Here is a 22652-nt window from a genome sequence, read left to right as displayed (position 1 = left end):
GTATATTCTGCAGGCTGATCGCCTGCTGACTGCCGCTTTGCCGCAATTTGTACTGCGCAGAGAAGGTCACGGATCAGCCGCCCGGCACGGACCAGTTACTCAGCACGGACCTGTACATTATCTCTTACATACATTTCTCCACTTTCAACCCTGTTATAGATTTTCTGTAGCCTCAGTGGAAGCGGCATCATGCTCAGGTTCACATTGAAACCTGCAAATGCTACAGCTTTATTACAAGTTTCCCATATCCGATACGTCTCCTTCTCAGATTTGACGGCTTTCTTTACGTGAAACCGTTCATCGTAATCAGGTCTCCTAGCAACTCTGAGCGACTGATGTCACCACTTTCCTGAAATCGAAGACCGAATCCTCTAAAATTAGAATTGGGTGACTTAGTTTATGAATTCCATAAATCTGTACCTGTTATCTGGACACGAGCCCCAGAATTTTGAGCCAAATCATTATTTATAACTTTTGTGTCATTTTTTTAAATTTATTTTTGTTTTGTGGTATTCGTTGTTGTTTTTAGATCAAAATTAGTCCAAAAATCATTTTTGTGTGTTTCCGTTTTTTGTTTAATAAAGGAAAAAGTGTCACAAGCAACTTTTAATTTTTGCTGCCAAAGCTTTTTGGCATATAAAAATGGCTCACTCCATAAAGTACATTTTTTACACAAGAATATAGCGATAAATGGCTGCAAACATTTGGATTCCAAAAATTATGCCCACAATGGAAAACGGGAAAAATTAAAAACCCTAACAAAATAGGCTCATCTTTAAAGAAGGATTTAAAATGAGGAAAGCATAAAACAAAAGATAGACGCAAATGCAATAATGAATCCAACCAAGCTTCTTTAAAACCATTACTGACTCTTAAAGGGGTTGTTATGGCTTGGGGCTGAAGTCTGCAGTCACTCAGTGACTGCAGACTTGTGAATCCTCACAGTGCGCCCAGTCAGGAATATCAGGTGCAGGCATAGGGAGCAGGCAGTCATGTGACTGCAAGTAAGAAATTTGCATACTTCCAGCCACACTACATCAAGATGTGCCAGCCTCGCTTAATTCACTTGTGTTGAGGGAGGCTGCACATGTCTAGTCTGCATGTGGCGTCATATATGCAAATCATACTTCTGGTCACATGACCGCCCACTTGTTCTGGAGAAATCTGAAAACGTGCTTTAAAATCTATCCTGTCACTTCAAAGAGGATGTCTGTCAGTTTAGATGATAAACATGCAGTCTCAGCTTGGACAAGTGTTCCTGTGTTTCCAGTGGGTGTATAGAGGACAATAAACTACTACCAGACACCTCTGAAAGTTTATTTCCTATGAGAACAAAGGATTGGGCATGTTGAATTTTAACATGCCTAAGCTATCTATTTTCCCATAATCTGCTGATTTGGGAGTTTTAACACCCCTACGACCCCATAGACATTAGGTGGCAAGTGTAAGGGTCTCGATTATCAGCTTAATTATAATTTTGCCAATCGGTTACCCTCGATCGTTACATTCTTGTATTTTATTGGCTCATCCTCCAGTTTGCGGTCTACTTTATTATCACTATGCCTTCTGTTCACTTTTCCTTTTTCCTTCACTATGTGGTTTCTTTGTTTGGCAGTGACAAATGTCTGTAATCCAGATCAATCAATTCAGCGTATTGTTGAGAAGGGCTATAGTTTGGATGTTTGCAATCAGGAATGCAATTCTACCTGTAATGGCTTATGAAACACTGTGCTGTAAAGCGCAGATGGGAGCGGGGGCCCTCAAAGCAGCCGACAATTATCCTCCAGTGTCTGTGAAAATGGTCATCCTTGAAGTCTATCTAAACTGGCACCGTATCCTTATATAAACCATCCATTCCTCAGCGTAATCTATGTCTGGAGAGGTTTCTGTTTTTTTTATTTTCCCATTTGATGGATTTAAATTGATTCATCCATTTTTTTTTTTTTTACTATTTTTTATTTTTTGGAATAAAAGCAGAATAAGAAAGTAAAAAAAAAATTAGATGTGTAAAGAAGTTAGTTTGTCTCTGAGTGCTACACTTTTGATGCAAATCATCTTGGTTCTTACAGAGCAGCTGTCAGTACGATCAACTACTCTTCCCCCCCCCCCCCCCCCCCCCCCACGCACCTAAGCCATCCAAATGGGCATGTAGGTCATATAAAGTTGAATAAAATGATATCTGCAATCTGATGTCTTATTCCCGAAATATCCACATTTTTCATAATGCGTAAATGAGCTGTGAAGATCTATGTGCCAGACATAGATCTCACTGAGAATCTGCCTCCAGAAATTATTATAAGTGAAAGGTGGTAAGTGTGAGACATGTAATGCCTGACAGTCTGCTCTCCTAATCTATATGTGATGATGGCTTTAAGGTGCAATGATACACTGCGCTACTGTAGGTATAATTGAAGGAGCTTTATTGGTGCCTAGCGTTTCCTGAGCTGTCCCAGCTCACTTCATCAGGGCATTTTTATGGGTGTTTTTGAGAAGGCTTTTATTACTACTGTTGAATTTGCAAAAAGCATAATCCTTTATAAAAGATATATAGATGACCTCTTTTTAATATGGGACACACGTTTTATAAGTGCTGATCAGTTCATTTCCACCATACAGAATAATAACTGGGGACTGGAATTCACCCCTCACATCAGTAACCAAGCCATGAACTTTCTGGACATTACTTTTTATGTCAAGAATAGTAAGATTTGCACCAAGACTTATTTTAAACAGGTAGATACAACTAGCTATGTCCGTTTTAGTAGTAGCCACTACCAGAAATGGCTTTTTAATATCCCTCACAACCAGTTCCAAAGGATCCGCAAGTACTGTACTAACGATGATGATTTTACAAGCCAGGCTAACATTTTAAAGGAGAGGATTTTAAGTCAGAAATATCCTAGAAAATTAGTTTCTTCCACATGTGAGAATGTTTTTAAAAATTCTAATTAAGATCTTTTAGTGTCCAGAAAACCCACTCCCAAACCCTCAGGTGATAAATTCTGTACCAACTTTATCACCATCTACAGTTCACAACACAAATCTATCAGGAACATCATGGAGGGGTCTGTGGCATATTGTCAAAAGAGACCCCATTTTAAACAAAATCATTCCGGAGAAACCTGCTATAACCTTCAGGAAGACTAAATCCTTAAACACCTTGGCACCCAGCAGGCTCACTATTCCATCTCACAAGCAGAACAATTCCTTATCTCCTGGCATCTATAAATGTCATCACTCTAAATGTAGTTGCTGTCACAACATTGCACATCAGACTATCACTTTCTCACATCCCATCACTCAAGAAAAATTCCCCATCAAATACCACCTCACTTGTCTGTCCTCACACGTCATCTATATCATTACATGCACTTGTCCCAAAATCTACGTTGGACGTACCACCCAGGCACTTCATTGTCGGTTAAATTCCCACCAACATAATATTAAAATTGGCTTTCAGAAGCATGGTCTGTCACGTCACTTTGACCTTATACATGGTCGTGACATCAAGAAACTGACTATTTACCCCATTGAACAGATACCAGACAATACACCAAACCGAATCCAGACACTTAATAGGAAAGAGGTGTACTGGATTTATAAATTAAAATCTCTGGAACCTTTTGGACTAAATATTGTTTAAAAAAAGATGCCCTGATGAAGTGAGCTGGGACAGCTCAGGAAACGCGTAGGCACCAATAAAGTTCCTTGAATTATACCTACAGCAGCGCAGTGTATCATTGCACCTTAAAGCCATCTTCACTTACAAGTCTTTGGACCCTGTGCAGACTGCAGCAGCTGTTTCATGTGTTTGTAGGTGTTGTGACCGAAGTTTCACAACCCTATCAGGTGAGTCTCTCCTTAATCATAGAATCATAGAATCGTAGAGTTGGAAGGGACCTCCTGGGCCATCTGGTCCAACCCCCTGCTCAAAGCAGGATTCACTAAATCATCCCAGTTAGATGTCTGTCCAGCCTCTGTTTGAAGACTTCCATTGAAGGAGAACTCACCACTTCTCGTGGCAGCCTGTTCCACTCATTGATCACTCTAACTGTCAAAAAGTTTTTTCTAATATCTAATCTGTGTCTCCTCCCATTCAGCTTCATCCCATTGCTTCTAGTCTTTCCTTGTGCAAATGAGAATAAAGTTGATCCTTCTACAATGTGACAGCCCTTTAGATATTTGTAGACAGCTATTAAGTCTCCTCTCAGTCTTCTCTTTTGCAAACTAAACATTCCCAAATCCTGCAACCTTTCCTCATAAGACAGGGTTTGCAGACCGGTCACCATTCTGGTCGCTCTTTTCTGAACTTGCTCCAGTTTGTTGATGTCTTTTTTAAAATGTGGTGCCCAAAATTGGACACAATATTCCAGATGAGGTCTGACCAAAGAGGAGTAGAGGGAAATAATGACTTCACGTGATCTAGACTGTATGCTTCTGTTAATACATCCTAGAATTGCATTTGCCTTTTTTGCTGCTGCATCACACTGTTGACTCATATTCAGTCTGCGATCTATTAGTATACCCAAGTCTTTTTCACATGTGCTGTCACTTAGCCCTATTCCTCCCATTCTATATATGCTTTTTTCATTTTTATTGCCCAGATGTAGTACTTTGCATTTCTCCCTGTTAAAAACCATTCTGTTAGTTGCTGCCCACTTCTCCAGTTTATTTAAATCTTTTTGAATCCTCTCTCTCTCTTCTCTAGTATTAGCTATCCCTCCTAGCTTTGTGTCATCAGCAAATTTAATCAGTTTACCCTCAATTCCTTCATCTAAATCGTTGATAAAGATGTTGAACAATACAGGGCCCAGGACAGAGCCCTGTGGTACCCCACTTGAGACATTCTTCCAACTGGATGTGCAGCCATTTACGACCACTCTTTGGGTCCGATCACTAAGCCAGTTATGAATCCACCTTTGCAATTACACCATTACAATTGTGTTTTAGGCTGTGTGCCCGCGAAGCCATTTTTAAGCGTTTTTGCCGCCATTTTCGGCGCGAAAACGTTTAAAAATGGTGTACAGAACGCACCCATGCATTCCTATGGCATTCCGCACATGCTGTGCTAATGCTGCGCTTTTTTCCGCGGCGGAATCGCATCGCGGAAAAATCGCAGCATGCTCATTCTTTTGTGCGGAATCGCAAAGAATTGCCATGATTCCGCACCCATAGGAATGCATGAGAACCGCTTACTTCCCGCATGTGGCTATGCCCACCATGCGGGAAGTTAAGCGTCTCATGTGCGGATGGTACCCACGGTGTGGAGGAGAGGAGACTGTCCTCCAGGCCCTGGGTACCATACCCCTGTAAAAAAAAAAAAAAAAGAATAAAAAATCGGGGTATATTTACCTTCCGACGTCCCGCGCTGCCTTCCCGGCCTCAGCGTTCCCAGTAATGCCTTGCGGCAAGGTCCTGTGATGACGTAGTCTCGCGTGACTCTAGCGGTCTCGTGAGACCGCTATAGCTTACAGTTCATTTACATATTAAGAAAAATGTGGATTTCTCTAGAATAAGACATTTTGGCTCCTTAATATATGTGATCTTATTATTCAATTTGCTATGATCTACACGCCCATATACAGCTCTGGCAAAAATTAAGAGACCACTGCACAGTTTTATAAAAATCAGCTTCTCTACATGTCTGACAGCCATTCCATTCCAGTGTTAGTTGAATTCCAGCCAGAGTACACCTCATTCTACTTAATGTGCTTCTGATTAGGCGATCACCTGAACCAAATCTTATTAAACGAAGGAAAGTATAAAAACCCTGCTGTGGTGTTCACAATCCTCCTTCAATAGGACAAGCTGGATGGCAAAACAAGTGCTAGTAATATCCCAAAAGTAATAGGAATGAAAAAATAACTTTTAACCATGCCAAAGGAGATGAAAAGAAAAGTCTTGAGTGAAGATAAGAAGGGCTCAATTCTGGCTTTACTAGCAGAGGGATACAGTGAGCATCATGTTGCCTCCATCTTTAAAATTTCTAAGACGGCAATCCATTACAACAAGGCCAAGCAGCAGACATTGGGGACAATGAAGCTACAGACCAGCAAAAGGTGAAAATGCCTCTCCACTGACCGGGATGACAGTCATCTTATTCGAATGTCACTCAGCAACTGCAGGATTACATCAAGTGACCTACAAAAGGAATGGCAAATGGCAGCTGGGGTGAAGTGCACGGCAAAAACCGTCCGTAACAGGCTCTTAGAGGCAGGATTCAAGTTATGAACTTGTTTTCTTAGCATTATTTGAGGTCTGCAAGCACTACATTTTTTTTATTTTGACCATTTCTCATTTTCTGCAAATAAATACAAAATTTAGTGCTTGGAAATTCGAAGACATGTTATCAGTAGTTTTATAGAACAAAAGAGCAATTTACATTTTATTCAAAAATATACCTATAAAGAGAAAAATCAGACAAACTGAAAATTTTGCACTGGTCTCTTAATTTTTGCCAAAACTGTAGATGTCTTTTGGAGAGTTGATCCTATTGATAGACCTCCTTTAAGGTCCTTTTACATGTTCGCATCAGCTGAGATTGGCGGGCTCAGCTGACAGTCTAAAGATGTAGGGGAAGACATGGATTTGGCATGTCAGATTTTGGACATTCCTTTTGTTCTTGGTGAGATAAGCTTTTGCCTGAGGAGTCTGACAGCGGCTTTGTTGTCGAGAACATAGGAGCACTCGGCAAAGGAAGGGCTTGCTCCGGTGTTTGGAGGAATCTGGGAGAGAGAGCTGGTGGCCGATTGATCAGCCAAGCCATTGTTTGGCTGACTGACATATGTCGTGAATGGGACCCTTCAGAATGATGTGCGTGACCCATTGACATATTCTATCCAGGCAGGGAGATGAGGTATTGGACACTGTTCTGTAAGGGCTCACCAGGTGCTGTGGATCCGCTAAGCCTCTGGTACAGGTGGGGACAAAGAACCCAAGCAATTGGTACAGCTTCTAGAGGACATGGGGAATCATTGGGGGATAAGACTAACTGGAAACTCGGGGGCAGAGTTGATAGATGGAGTGGAACCCAGCAAGGATGGATGTGAGCTGAAGCACAGTAGTAAAAATAATGGAGCAAACCTAAGAGGGAAGACTAGAGTCTTAATCCCAATACACAGGTGTGTGTCAGTGGGCCATAAGGCAGGGCAGGGCTGTGGACTAGTAAATGAGATGAATCTGTGCTGCGCTTTATGTACATTCTCAGTAGTGACCAGTGCTGTGGAGTCGTAGATTAGATGAATCTGTGCTGCACTTTATGTACATGCTCAGTAATGACCAGTGCTGTGGAGTCGTAGATGAATCTGTGCTGCACTTTATGTACATGCTCAGCAGTGACCAGTGCTGTGGAGTCGGAGTCAGGGAAATGTCAGAGTCAGAGGTTTGGCTTCCCGAATCCACAGCCTGTCACACCAGGAACTACTTATCTATATGATCACCTAGGAGTATTTAACTTTATTCTTGTCATCCATTTGGGATTCTTGAGCCAGCGCCCTGCCCTACCAGTACAAATGTTGAGTCTGATGTCTTCATCTTTCTGGGTCTGCTGTGGATTGCTAATACAGCACAGTACAAAAAGAGGACTTGAAAATCCTCCAATAATGAAAAACAGCAAGAGAACAACAAGGTTTACCCGTACAGGCCTCCAAACAAATGCACTATCAGGGTGCAGTGGACCCATATAATAAAGATGGCAACACAGGTGCAAAAATACCAATCAAGCAACTGCTCGCAGCCTACCAATACATGGAGGGGGCGGTTGCCTGGTATGTTGATGCACAAAACAACTTGTATGCGGCGCTGTTCACACTAAGGCCATGCACAGCGTCCAGGCCAGCCTAGTAGTGACACCCTTCTATTAGCTCAGGCGGGCTGGCCCAGTGCTATCAAAATGCATGCCGTGTGAACAGACACCGCAGTTTACAAGACCAAATGGGCCCAGCTGCACCCCGAATAAAAAGTGCTGTGGAGTCGTAGATGAGATGAATCTGTGCTGCACTTTATGTACATGCTCAGTAGTGACCAGTGCTGTGGAGTCGTAGATGAGATGAATCTATGCTGCACTTTATGTACATGCTCAGTAGTGACCAGTGCTGTGGAGCCGTAGATGAGATGAATCTGTGCTGCACTTTATGTACATGCTCAGTAGTGACCAGTGCTGTGGAGATGTAGATGAGATGAATCTGTGCTGCACTTTATGTACATGCTCAGTAGTGACCAGTGCGGTGGAGTCGTAGATGAGATGAATCTGTGCTGCACTTTATGTACATGCTCAGTAGTGACCAGTGCTGTGGAGTCGTAGATGAGATGAATCTGTGCTGCACTTTTTGTACATGCTCAGTAGTGACCAGTGCTGTGGAGATGTAGATGAGATGAATCTGTGCTGCACTTCATGTACATGCTCAGTAGTGACCAGTGCTGTGGAGATGTAGATGAGCTGAATCTGTGCTGCACTTTATGTACATGCTCAGTAGTGACCAGTGCTGTGGAGTCGTAGATGAGATGAATCTGTGCTGCACTTTATGTACATGCTCAGTAGTGACCAGTGCTGTGGAGTCGTAGATGAGATGACTCTGTGCTGCACTTTATGTACATGCTCAGTAGTGACCAGTGCTGTGGAGTCGTAGATGAGATGACTCTGTGCTGCACTTTATGTACATGCTCAGTAGTGATCAGTGCTGTGGAGTTGTAGATGAGATGACTCTGTGATGCACTTTATGTACATGCTCAGTAGTGACCAGTGCTGTGGAGTCGGAGTCAGGGAAATGTCAGAGTCAGAGGTTTGGCTTCCCGAATCCACAGCCTGTCACACCAGGAACTACTTATCTATATGATCACCTAGGAGGATTTAACTTTATTCTTGTCATCCATTTGGGATTCTTGAGCCAGCGCCCTGCCCTACCAGTACAAATGTTGAGTCTGATGTCCTCATCTTTCTGGGTCTGCTGTGGATTGACAGTATGCAAGTCTTGCTGATCCACACAAGACCCCCACCTCCACCAATGTTATTCAATGTGTTTAAAGGGAACCTATCAGTAAGTTCATGCTTTGCAAACGACAGTTATGGATGTTTTTTTCCTGCTTCGCCCCAGGTGATTGACATGTTTCTGGATATGTGCACACATGGGATAGACCTGTCAATCACCTGGAGCAGGGCAAAGACAGCCATGGATGCACCAAACTAGTTTAGCATCAACTTGTAGAGTCCAGCCGTATCTGTAACTGTTTTCTCTGGAATCCTGAGCATTACAGTTACACAGCCAGGCTCTGAGTCATGTCGCCTGTGGTTTTGCAGCATGAGTCCAGTAACAGGTTCCCTTAAGGCTATGTGCCCACGTAGCGCTTTTCAAGTGCATGCCCTTGCCAGGGAAAACACATGTGCTTTTTGACACGCGTTTTTGATGCGATTGTCAAGCGTTATGACATGCGTTTTCGCAATTACAGTGTATGTATGCGGAATCGCACGCGATTCCACACAATTAATGAACATGCTGCGTTTTTTTCTGCTAAGCGTTTCCACAGCGGGAAAAAAACGCACCATTAGCACAACATGTGCGTTTTCCATTCTATTACATTAGATGCTTTTCTTAAGCGTTTCCGCAGCAGAAGCGCTTGTCTAAAAGCGCTGCGGAAACGCTTAAAAAAACGCAACATGGGCACACAGCCTTAAACGTAAGGCTATGTGCACATGTAGTTTTTTCGGTGTGAGGATTTTGGAGAGAAAACCGTAGGTAAATCCGCAGGACAAAAGTCCTGCGGTTTATCTGCGGTTTTGCCCTATGGTTTTACACCTCATAATGGATGTGGTGTGAAACCACAGCGGTTCTGCACCAAAGAATTGACATGCTGCGGATTGTAAACCACAGCAAAACCGCGAGAAAAAATCTGCAGCATGTGCACAGCGTTTTTTAATTTCCATAGGAAATAAAGGTATTGTACAACACAGCAGAATCCGCACCGTGTGCACATACCCTAAAGGGAATCTGTCACCCCTTTTTTGAGATATCCTATAATGATATCATTCAATTGTGTGTCACATAAGGATTCTCTTAGTACTTTTGCTTCCCCCTGACCCCACTCCTTTCATGCATAAATACCTTTTTGTAAACCGGTTCAGATGTATGTAAACTGCCGCTGTCCGGTCCGCTGGGCGGGGCTTATTCACCTGCTCCCCCCCTGTCTTGCTCTACGCATTTCTTCTTGTATAGAGCAAGACAGGGAGGGGGAGGGGGAGCAGGTGAATAAGCCCCGCCCATCGGACCGGACCGCGGCAGTTTACATACATCTGAAACAATATAAAAAAGGTATTTATGCATGAAAGGTGCGGGGTCAGGGGGAAGCAAAAGTACTAAGAGAATCCTTATGTGACACACAATTGAATGATATCATTATAGGATATCTCTAAAAAGGGGTGACAGATTCCCTTTAAGCTTATCTGTGTGGACTCAGCGCAAATAAGTGATCTTACTTCCCATTCTATTTCCCATTATAATTTTCTTCCGCATGTGACTTGGGTTTCGAAAAACTCTTTAAAATGCATGAGGCAAGATCAGATTTGATGGATATTTTGCCATAAAATTTGTTCACCATGAGTTTTCTAGCCTTAGGATGCAAATCTCCAGTCACTCTGTGGGGCGCGTGACCACAAGTAAGGGATTTGCATACATATGGTCATGTGCAAACTAGACTTTAACGGCCTGGCTCAATGCAAAGAGTGCTGAGAAAGACTGGGCACGTCTAGTTGGTATGTGGCTGTAACTATGCAAATTGCCTACTTTTGCTCATACGACTGCCCGGTGCCGTCATCTGGGAATCCTGACAGCGCGTGTGATGTGAGGGTTCACCAGTCTGAGGTCACATAGTGACTGCAGACTTGTGTGAGTCAGTTGAGTCCATCCTTTTAACTGCGCTTCCCATTAAATACATTCCTGTCCTACAAACAAGCTGCATTTCCCTAAAATAATCTCATTTTATTTGCTGCTTTATTACTTGGTGTTGCGATTTAATTTTTTTCCTTGCCCATTAGAGTTAATTTAAACAACCATGTGAATAAAAGATTATTGTTCCTCTTGTGTATATGTTGTGGATAATGCAATCCCATGTTATAGCCATTGTGATTAATTATTAATGGTCTAGCAATCTTACCTCAAGTCTCCATAGCTAAACCAATCCATCCCGTATATTTATAGAGAGATGGTAATTGTATCCTAATGTGCCAGAATGGCGCTGATCTAGAAATGTTCCCTGTTAGTGCCAGCACAGGAAAAGTTAAAGCATTTCTCAGATTATTTCCCTTCCAACGCCTACATCTATAGCTCTCTGGGTTGTATGGCTGCTCCCCCTTTATTTTTGTGTGGGTAGATTGTATGCTTGACAGATTCTACTGAGCATGTTGGGTGTCCACACCTCGAAATTATCATGGCGTTCTACATCGTTCATTAGTATTGTACTTTTTCGGTCACTTTAAATATATTCACACCTTCTCACAAAATTTTATTTTGTTTATTCATTTCTTAAATGCGAAGATAAGCAACTTTTTAATTGATTTTCATTAACCGTTTTCTACCGTTTTTCTGCTGCAGAGCATCTGCCAATGCCTATATCTAGCTGAGTGTCTTGCAAAAATGTTACAACTGCTCATTTTCTTGGTTCTGGTGGTACTCTCTCTCCTTTCTTTCCTTCTCTGTGTTGGAGATGTTTGTTCACAGCGGAGAGGGGAGAAAGAATTTGGGGAGGTCAGAGAAAACTGGATACAGAAAAGGAGGAAAGGACATGGAGATGAAGGTTGATTCTGGAGCTGGTACATGAAAGCAAGTGATGACTGCAGTACCCTGAATACATTCAGGCTTCACATGCAGCATGTATTACAGGGAGGGACACTCCTCATGGGAAATAGCTGAATCGGATCAGGTTGTAAATTGCATATCAGGGGGTCTGAAAATAAATGAGGATTGCAGACTAAAACTTTGTGCAATTTTAATAGCTAAAGATAACCACTGACATGTAAAAATCATTTTCCTATCATGTTCATAAACTTTTATATAATATCATTTTTAATAAAACCTTGTAAAACCAGTTAATGTCTCAACAAACCCTCACTCCATGAGCCACTTAGACCTCTATACGGGAACCAATTGCCAGTTTGACTATTCAGTGGCCTGATATAGATCATCAGTAAGAAAAAACATAAAACCATGCCTCCCAGTATGATTTTTTTTTTTAATTTACCTTATTGGGCTTCTGGCATTGTGTGTTTGTTTTGTAGACTCCTAGCATCATCATCTGTATACGTGGGACTCTTTTCATTCACCTTGTTTCATGAGAAAGCCATTCCCAAGTACGTTTTTTTCTCCAGTGTAAAAATAATAACCCAGAACATCAGATCACAGCTCTAAATGATTCTCTAGAAATAGATTTTTGTAAGACTTGATATGACATGTTCCCGATGATCCCAATTTAGTACACTGCCTGCTTTTTCTCCCTGATGAAGTGTTGCTGCAGTTCTGCATTACAGGCTTCACTGTTCCATTACGTTCGATTTACTGTTTTTTTTTTTAAAGTTTTTTTGTTACACATGTACAATAAATAGCAATTGAAATTTGTCTCATTTTTGTGGTTCCTAAAGCGTAAAGTAAAACATTTCAAAACCTTCTCTTCTAAGGCTCTGTTCACATTTGTGATGGTTATTTACGCTGTTTCCGTCAGGAGGACAGCGGAAATAATGGTCGTGTCGGAATCACTGATATACTGTGGGTACGGAAAGTATTCCGACCCCTTTAAATTTTTCCCTTTGTTTCATTGCAGCCATTTGGTAAATTCAAAAAAGTTCATTTTTTTTTCCTCATTAATGTACACTCTGCACCCCATCTTGACTGAAAAAACAGCAATGTAGAAATTTTTGCTAATTTTATTAAAAAGAAAAGCTGAAATATCACATGGTCATAAGTATTCAGACCCTTTGCTCAGTTTTGAGTAGAAGCATCCTTTTGAGCTAGTACAGCCATGAGTCGTCTTGGGAATGATGTAACAAGTTTTTCACACCTGGATTTGGGGATCCTCTGACATTTTTCTTTGCAGATCTTCTCCAGTTCCGTCAGGTTGGTTGGTGAACATTGGTGGACAGCCATTTTCAGGTCTCTCCAGAGATGCTCAATTGGGTTTTTAGGTCAGGGCTCTGGCTGGGCCAGTCAAGAAAGGTAACAGAGTTGTTCTGAAGCCACTCTTTTGTTGTTTTAGCTGTGTGCTGAGGGTCATTGTCTTGTTGGAAGGGAAACTTTCGGCCAGGTCTGAGGTCCAGAGCACTCGGTCTTCATCCAAGATATCTCTGTACTTCTGTTACCTTCAATTGCAACCAGTCGTCCTGTTCCTGCAGCTGAAAAACACCCCCACAGCATGATGCTGCCACCACCATGTTTCACTGTTGGGAATGTTTTGGGCAGGTGATGAGCAGTGCCTGGTTTTCTCCACACATACTGCTTAGAATTATCACCAAAAAGTTCCATCTTCGTCTCATCAGACCAGAGAATCTTATTTCTCATAGTCTGGGAGTCCTTCGTGTGTTTTTTTTTTTTTTTTTAGCAACCTCTAAGCGGGTTTTCATATGTCTTGCACTGAGGAGAGGCATCTGTCTGGCCACTCTGCCCGACTGGTGGAGGGCTGCAGTGATAGTTGACATTGTGGAACTTTCTCCCATCTCCCTACTGCATCTGTGGAGCTCAGCCACAGTGATCTTGGGGTGGTTCTTTACCTCTCTCACCAAGGTTCTTCTCCCACAATTGCTCAGTTTGGCTGGACGGCCAGGTCTAGGGAGACTTCTGGTGGTCCTAAACTTCTTCCTTTTAAGGATTATGGAGGCCACTGTGCTCTTAGGAACCTTGGCCAGATCTGTGCCTTGCCACAATTCTGTCTCTGAGCTCCTTGGCCAGTTCTTTTGACTTCATGATTCTCATTTGGTCTGACATGCACTGTGAGCTGTGAGGTCTTATATTAGACAGGTTTGTACCTTTACAAATCAAGACCTATCAGTTTAATTAAATACAACTGGACTCCAATGGAGTAGAACCATCTCAAGGAGGATCACAAGGAAATGGACAGCATGTGACTTAAGTATCAGTTTCTTAGCAAAGGATCTGAATACTTATGCCCATGTGATATTTCAGTTTTTCTTTTTTAATAAATTTGCAAAAAATTCTACATTTCTGTTTTGTTTTTTTTTCAGTCAAGATGGGGTACAGAGTGTACATTAATGAGAAAAAAATGAACTTTTGAATTTACCAAAAGGCTGCAATGAAAAATGTAAAGGGGTCTGAATACTTTTCATACCCACTGTAGAAGATAACAACAGTCTCTGATGGAGTCAACTAACTGTAACAGCGCACGTGTGCAATTTTGTTCTGCATTTTAAGGGTATGTGCACATGTTGCAGATTCTGCTGCGGATCTGGCCCTGCGGATCCGCAGCAAATTCTCCTGTGGTATACAGTACCATTATATTCAATGTAAAACAAAAAACGCAGTGCACATGCTGCAGATTTTTCTGCGCAGATTTGCTGCGGTTTTGACTCCACAGCATGTCAATTCTTTGTGCGGATTCCGCAGCGTTTTGACATTTGCTCCATTATAGAAATCCGCAGGTGTAAAAATGCAGGGGAAATCCGCATTAAATCCGCAGGTAAAACACAGGTCATTTTACCTGCAGATTTAGCAAAATCCGCAGCAGAATCCGCAAAGTGTGCACATAGCCTTAATGGAATTTGCAACTGAGGCTCCAAACAGATATATATGAACAGCGTCTAACGTCTTCCCCACCATACACATTGGAGGAAAGCTGGATGAACCCGCCAACTCTTATGCGTGGTGGTGGGGGGCTCCGGACTGCCCCCCAACAGATGATGTTGGGATAGAGAAGGATTACATTGTATTGCCCAGCCCAATGCTTTTGTTCTCTTAAGATGTAAGGATCCACTAGAGATGTCTGACACTGCTGACTTCCCTCTACCCATTGCAGACAGTGATTGAGGGTGTATGGGCATGTGTAGGTAGAAGGGCCAATTCTTTCAATCATTGTGAAGGCAGGGCAGTGAGGATCTATATTCTAAATGGCACAATGATCAGTCCAACTTCAAGCCCCCATACACATTAGATAAAATTTGGACAATTTTGACAACTGTCGTCATCTGATGTGTAAGGAGCTGAGCCAACTTCTTTGGTAGAGGGAAAACCACATTTGTGATTTACATTTTTGGCGAAATTAGTTTACAGGGGTTTGGACTATTGGACATCCCCTTCATATGTAATAAAATGAAAATAACAGATACCTCCCATGCCTGGCACCATTCCAGCAATGTTGGCTGCATGTCTCCCGTTATGTTATGCTATGTGAACCCATCGGCTGCAGTTCTCATACGTTCTGCTGGTGTCTGAGGTGTGTCCAAAGGAAGAGTGAATGAAGCACCCCGTCAGCGGACGCTGATAGTCTGCAGGGCTCATACGGCATAAGAATGTCACACGAGTGCACCGGATGACCGGGTGCCGACATCACTTGAACTAAACCCGCGCCGGAGGTGTTCTGTTTTTTTTTTTTTTTTATTTTATTTTTTTTTTATTTTAGACTAGAAAATCTGGTAATTAAGAAAGTGCTCTGAGTTGGGGACCACCCTTTTTTTAAAGGGAATCTCCCAGTAGGATCAATCCTCCTAACCTCGCTATACGGGCATGCAGGTCATAGGAAACTGAATAAAATGATACCTTTTATATCTGTGATCCAATGTCCTATTACAGACAAATCCACGTTTTTCTTAATATGTAATTGAGTTGTTAAGCTCTATGGGCCGGGCATAGATCTCCCTGATGATCTGCCTTTGGGGCTTATTATAAATGAAAGGAAGCGTTATCAGTGTGAGATATGTAGATCAAGAGAGCAGACTGTCAGTGATTACATGTCTCACACCGGTAACTCGCTCTTTCATTTATAATAAGCACTGGAGGCAGATTATCGGGGAGATCTGTGTCCAGCCCATAGATCTTAACAAGGTAATTTACATGTTAATGAAAACGTGGATATCTTTGGAATAAGACATTGGATCGCAGATATCAAGGTATCATTTTATTCAGCTCCCTATGACGTACATGCCCATATAGGCGACTTAGGAGGGTTGATCCTGCCGACAGACGCCTTTGAAGAGTTAATATAAGGAAATAAAAAAGTAATGAAAAAAACTCATCTTGCTGTGCCCTTTCCTTTGCTTGTAAACTTGCTTGTAACTTTTTACTGCGAACTGTTTATTCTGTGTGTGCATATTTGTCATTTTTTCCTCTGTAGACCAGCTTTTTGTGTGATTTGCATGGTAGGTGGTAGAACTCTCCTGTATTATAACCTTTCTTGGGATGAGGAAGGTCAGAATCAGTGTGTGTGGCATATTCCAGAAACGCGCCTTGTGAGCCTTTGCATTTTCCTTGCCCGGCACGTGGCACTCACCGCTAAACAATTATGTTGATGCATGGCGTGAGGTAAAACGAATACAAAACTTCCATCTCTTCATGTCTCTTATTGTTCATTGATGGTTTAAAACATGGTGATTCCACTTGTAGTGCGACCTTAGTTAATAATGTTAACATGGCTTTATCCTTACACTTGTGACTTGTGTGGAGCCGTTATTCTCATGTTATACATTGGTTTTGTAAGGTTTTAGTTAAAGTAAATGTGGTTTAAATCACCAGACATGTGCTGTGAATGTACGTACAGCAGTTTATAGCTGTAGCGACGGGTCTACATATGGATCTTGTCCATACAGGTGCCTTCTTTTTAAAGCCACTTTTCCTTATGTGTAATAGGTTTTATTTAATAGAAGACTATCCTGACTGTTCAGACCAAGCACAGGCGCTCTGTCCACCCCCACCTACTTGTTTCCTATCTATTTCTGCTCTCCTGTTGGCACCTATAATGTCAGAGCTGTCAATCAAGGAAGCAGCGGGAGGAGATATAAAGCAAGTAGGTGGGTAGGTGCACTGGACTGATTGGCCACACCTAGGGTGCACCGAGCGCCGGTGCTTGAACAGTCATTTTCTATTGACAAACTCCATTTAAGACCATTGGTATTAATACTGTATAACTTCCAACACAATATGGGATACATGTAAATGCATATATTCCACATGAAATAACAGCCCCGTAGCTGATTTTCTAGTCCTCTGCATCTTGCTGTGCCTCTGTTATTCTTCCTGTAAATGAATGGTTAGTAAATGGACATTAGAGGAATGGTAACTCCCAGCAGCAATGGCATTATAAGAAAAGGTGTCACAGAATTGTATTTTCATGGTGAATGTAATTATTTAGGGATCTATCAAAAAAGCTTCCTTTAGCTAAAATATGTTACACAATCATGAAAAGTCGTAGTGCAAAGTCAGGCTAGACATTCCTGGTATGTCCTACATTTCTTAGTGGTTGATGCTTGTCTATGCACTCTCTAGTTTACACTACCTGTTACTCTGCATGCTTTGCAACCAGTTATGGTACAATTTTGGCACATTTTGTTAAAGAGAATATGTCACCAGGTTTTTTTCCCATGTAATCAGAGAGCAGCATACTGTAGAGACCCTGATTCCAGTGATGTGTCACTTACTAGCCTGCGTTTTCATTTTTCATTACAATTGACGCTATATCAGGAGGTGATTATCTCTACAGGACTATTTGGCATATGCAGAGAAGTCTGACCCCCCCCCCCCCACCTTCCCCAGCACTGATTGTGTGGGTGGGGTTATACACGGATCAACCAATGGGCTCTGCTAGATCTGCAGCAGCAAAAACTGTGATTCTTTCATAACTGCTGCACCCAGTAAACTGACACATCACTGGAATCGGGGTCTCTGTCCCTACATCATGCTGCTATCAGATTACATAACAAAACCTGCTGACGGAATCCCTTTAACTATCTCCTTTCCAAATCTCCTTTTCCAATTGGCCACACCTTTTCATCTTAGTTTGAGTCTGGAATTAAAACACCTGATAATGTGGGGCACTTGTAGTATATCATTTTGTATGTATTTATCTTTTTAGAACAAATTTAACCTTAATTTTGGCATTTTTTAGTAAACTAACCCACCTCCCCCATTTGCATTACGTTCCATCATTAACAGAATGATGAAACAGACGAGATCCATGATCTCTGACGTGGTGTTTTCGGCAGACAGGCTCTCGTCTCGTGGAAATATCCCTGTAATATCATCGCTCTTATTGCGCCGTCTAATAACTTTTGAACTAAGGTTCTTCCTAAGACAAATAGCTGCATTTATCTGCGTGGATAATCCAGTGAATGTCGGTAATATTCTTTACATTATGGCGTAATGCACTTTGTGATGATGTGAGCCGACCCGTGCTGACGATACACATCCGGGATGATGGAGTGCGCTTTCCATGTACTGGTGTAAGTGATACTCAGCCGGAGAGGCGGTGCATTTAATAAACCAGTGGCTTTGTTTTATTTCTCTAGGGTCTGGTAATGGGGGTTTCATGCAGGCGATGGAGATGCTAAGCAGAAGCGGCACGCATCAAAGAGAACATCCAGAAGCGCAATGTTACGGCAGGTAAGCCTATTTTATTCAGGTCAGGGACAAGTAACGGCACCAGGCAGACTGCTGACAGCTAGATGTATACACTGCTTACATCGTAGACGAGGTTGTACGTTTCTTGCCATAGGCTTGGTTGGAAGAACATGAGTCTGAAAGCCGTTATTGCTGATTTATTACTTGTTCTAAGAGAGGAACTAAGCTACAGTACACGCGAGGTGGAAGACGAGAGGTTAATCCCAATTTTCCACTGAGTACGGTGACATTTTTTGTGATACAAACCGTTCTCGGATCAAGCTGGGGAATTTTCCGTCATCTTAGTTATAATTCTTTGTGAAGTTGGGAAATTTCTATTTGACCAAACTTATGGAAGGAGCTTCCCATCTTGTAGATTGATGGACAATTGCTAGGATCTGTCACCACTTTGTAATCTTTGGTGCCCAACCAGTACCTTCGAGATCCTTCAAAATGAGGAGGACACCATGCTAATTCAGTGGTTTATCTCCTTTGCAGCTTTTTTTTCTGCAAATTGGTCCGTGGCAGTCACTTGCACAGGGAGTCCCAGGGCGGCCCGTGGCGTAGGGAGTCCCGGGCAGGCCTGCGGCATCTTGATTAAGACTGGCTGCAGTTTCTTGCGTTGCTGTACATGGGAAAATGAAAACTCTGTGCAGCACTGCGGCACCTTCGTTCTCAGAATCAGCAGTGATCTTCCATATTGGATCTGTACTAGTGATGAGCGAGCGTGCTTGGATAAGGTGTTATGCGAGCATGCCCATGTCCTAATCGAATGGTTTTGGAGTGCTTGAAAAAAATGCTTGAATTGCCGCGGCTGCATATCTCGCCGCTGTTCCACAGCCGCGGGGTTGGGTCTAACAAACAGGCAATCCCTGCATGTGTTGCGCCTGTCTAACAGCCACGGCAACTGTAGCATTTATTTGAGCACAACGAAAATACTCGGTTAGAACACGAGCATGCTCGCATAGCACCTTATCTGAGCACGCTCACTCATCACCGTTCTGTACCAATCATTAAAACAATGGTCTGGTCACAGGATATTGATGACCTGCAAATTGTAGCATACTTTAAAGACTGTGCCACATCAGGGACTTGTCGGAAAGGCAGGTTACCCGACTGCTTCTCGCCGCCCTCTGCCAGTGACTGACAGGTCTCTTTCTATACACACATGTAGCGAGACCTTTCACTCAAGTTCATTTCTTAGCAGATTCTGTTGTTGATTGCCTGCTGCAGGTAAATGACGTGTCCAAAATGTAATATAGGACTATAAAAAAAACAAAACATTACGTTACTTGCTGATTTTTTTTACCCCTAGAAATGTTTCCATGCTGTTCTCGCTGCATCCCGGCCTCCTTTGGTGACGCTCCATCCCATATAATCTCTTGAGCTTCATGCAGAGGTAACATGGGATGAAACGTCCCCAAAGGGGATCATGGTGCCCTGAGACTGTCATGGAAGCACTGCTAGGAGTCAAACGAGGGGAGTGTTCTTTTATTATTATTTGTTTTGTTTTGTTTTTTTTTTTGTCAAATCCACAGGGAAGATCCTTATTTGGTCCGAATCTTCCGCTGGGACTTACTAGAGGATTCTTGAAGATTGTAAAAAAAAAAAAAAAAAGTATTGCACAATTATTTTTTCTTAAATAGGGATTTCTATACAGAACTGCTCTACAGTTCAGCGTCTATCAGACACGGAGTACTGATTTATTGGGGTGGGACATCTCAGAATGTGCTTGCCAGATATCCAAGTAAAACATAAAATGTCAGTGTCCTTGTGGGCTTGGACTTAACAAAAAAACAATCATGTTTCTAAAAGTAAATATTTCTATCATGAAGAGTGCATATCTTTAGTAACTCTAAGCTTCTTAAATGGAGTCTGTCAGCAGGTTTTTGCTATTCCATCTGAGAGCAGCATAATGTGTGAAACATAGACCCTGATGCCAGCTATGTGTCATTTACTGGGCTGCTTGCTGTCATTTTGATAAAATCACAGTTTTGTCTGCTGTACCTCCACCTACACCACTGATTGGCCACTTTCTGCTTTTACAAAGTGTGCAAAGAAACCTGCCAATCAGCGATGGGGGATGTCTGTGTTCTGCTTAAAAAAGTGATGATATCAAAACTACAGCTAGCAGCCCAGTAAGTGACACATCACTGGAATCGGTCTCTTCCTCTACATCATGCTGCTCTCAGATTAGGTGGAAAAAACCTGGTGACAGATTCCCTTTAATGTTTTTCAGTTTGGCGAGCTTTCTCCATATAGGCCACATACTGCACTGTATTTGGGTGTCCAATGGATTTAGTGTACGTGGACTTGATGGACCTCCGTTGAGCAGTTGACTGTGTAACATTTGCAATATCTTCTCTTCTGTGTTTGAGCTTTCCTCACCCCTCTTAGAGGGTTTTTACAGTGCCTAGCTTATTGGGTTAATGGATGCAATTAGTTTGTGCAATTTGCAAAAGTATACATCCTGGAGAAAAAACTCCTGGCATATAAAATCCTTACAGTTCCAACGGTAGCAATTCACCAGAAAGCACAGCAGAAGGTATGTTCCTATATAGAGGACCATTGCACAAATATGTGCCCTGCTGGTTTGTTTTTTGTCTCTATGGTGGACCGATCTATCCAGATTGTGACCAATGTTGGTTGTTTGTCGTGAGAGCATATGGCCAATGGTGGCTGCAAACATGAATTATGGTCCTCTTACACATTCGTCACAACCGGCCGATTTTGGCAGGGTCAGCTGACCATCCAGCGTGTATGGGGATCTCCTGCCTTTCCACCGATAGGTTATGCCAGGGGACATTAAGATCAGAACCTTTGGTTTTGTCAGTAGGGAAATAAAATCCTGACCCGCGGTTTCTTCTTCTCCTTCTTCTCCTTCTTCTCCTTCTTCTCCTTCTTCTCCTTCTTCTCCTTCTTCTCCTTCTTCTCCTCCTTCTTCTCCTCCTTCTTCTCCTTCTTCTCCTCCTTCTTCTCCTCCTTCTTCTCCTCCTTCTTCTCCTCCTTCTTCTCCTCCTTCTTCTCCTTCTTCTTCTCCTTCTTCTTCTCCTTCTTCTCCTTCTTCTCCTTCTTCTCCTTCTTCTCCTTCTTCTCCTTCTTCTCCTTCTTCTCCTTCTTCTCCTTCTTCTCCTTCTTCTTCTCCTTCTTCTCCTTCTTCTTCTTCTCCTTCTTCTCCTTCTTCTTCTCCTTCTTCTCCTTCTTCTTCTCCTTCTTCTCCTTCTTCTCCTTCTTCTCCTTCTTCTCCTTCTTCTTCTCCTTCTTCTCCTTCTTCTTCTCCTTCTTCTCCTTCTTCTTCTCCTTCTTCTCCTTCTTCTCCTTCTTCTCCTTCTTCTTCTCCTTCTTCTTCTCCTTCTTCTTCTCCTTCTTCTTCTTCTTCTCCTTCTTCTTCTCCTTCTTCTTCTCCTTCTTCTTCTCCTCCTTCTTCTCCTTCTTCTCCTTCTTCTCCTTCTTCTCCTTCTTCTCCTTCTTCTCCTTCTTCTCCTTCTTCTCCTTCTTCTTCTTCTCCTTCTTCTCCTTCTTCTCCTTCTTCTCCTTCTTCTTCTCCTTCTTCTCCTTCTTCTCCTTCTTCTCCTTCTTCTCCTTCTTCTCCTTCTTCTCCTTCTTCTTCTCCTTCTTCTCCTTCTTCTTCTCCTTCTTCTCCTTCTTCTCCTTCTTCTCCTTCTTCTCCTTCTTCTCCTTCTTCTCCTTCTTCTTCTCCTTCTTCTCCTTCTTCTTCTCCTTCTTCTCCTTCTTCTCCTTCTTCTTCTCCTTCTTCTCCTTCTTCTCCTTCTTCTCCTTCTTCTCCTTCTTCTTCTTCTTCTCCTTCTTCTCCTCCTTCTTCTCCTTCTTCTCCTTCTTCTCCTTCTTCTTCTTCTTCTCCTCCTTCTTCTCCTTCTTCTCCTTCTTCTCCTTCTTCTTCTCCTTCTTCTCCTTCTTCTCCTTCTTCTCCTTCTTCTCCTTCTTCTTCTCCTTCTTCTCCTTCTTCTCCTTCTTCTCCTTCTTCTTCTCCTTCTTCTCCTTCTTCTCCTTCTTCTCCTTCTTCTTCTTCTTCTCCTTCTTCTCCTCCTTCTTCTCCTTCTTCTCCTTCTTCTC

General features: G+C 42.4%; 1 protein-coding gene across 6 annotated transcripts in view; it reads left to right on the top strand.

Moving 5' to 3' along the window:
- Window positions 1-22652, top strand: part of SIPA1L1 (signal induced proliferation associated 1 like 1) — a 314165-nt gene that overhangs the window by 74797 nt on the left and 216716 nt on the right. For all 6 annotated transcript variants that reach the window (XM_073552718.1, XM_073552717.1, XM_073552714.1 and 3 more), the window contains exon 2: window positions 18488-18581. The gene's annotated coding sequence lies outside the window, so the exon portion shown is untranslated. The remainder of the gene's footprint in view (window positions 1-18487; window positions 18582-22652) is intronic.

Source organism: Dendrobates tinctorius, unplaced genomic scaffold (assembly GCF_039654945.1).
Source record: "Dendrobates tinctorius isolate UK_male_01 unplaced genomic scaffold, ASM3965494v1 ptg000194l, whole genome shotgun sequence".
NCBI classification, from domain to species: Eukaryota; Metazoa; Chordata; class Amphibia; order Anura; family Dendrobatidae; genus Dendrobates; species Dendrobates tinctorius.
Note: the sequence above shows the minus strand (reverse complement) of the source record. Positions and strands in the feature narration are given on the sequence as shown.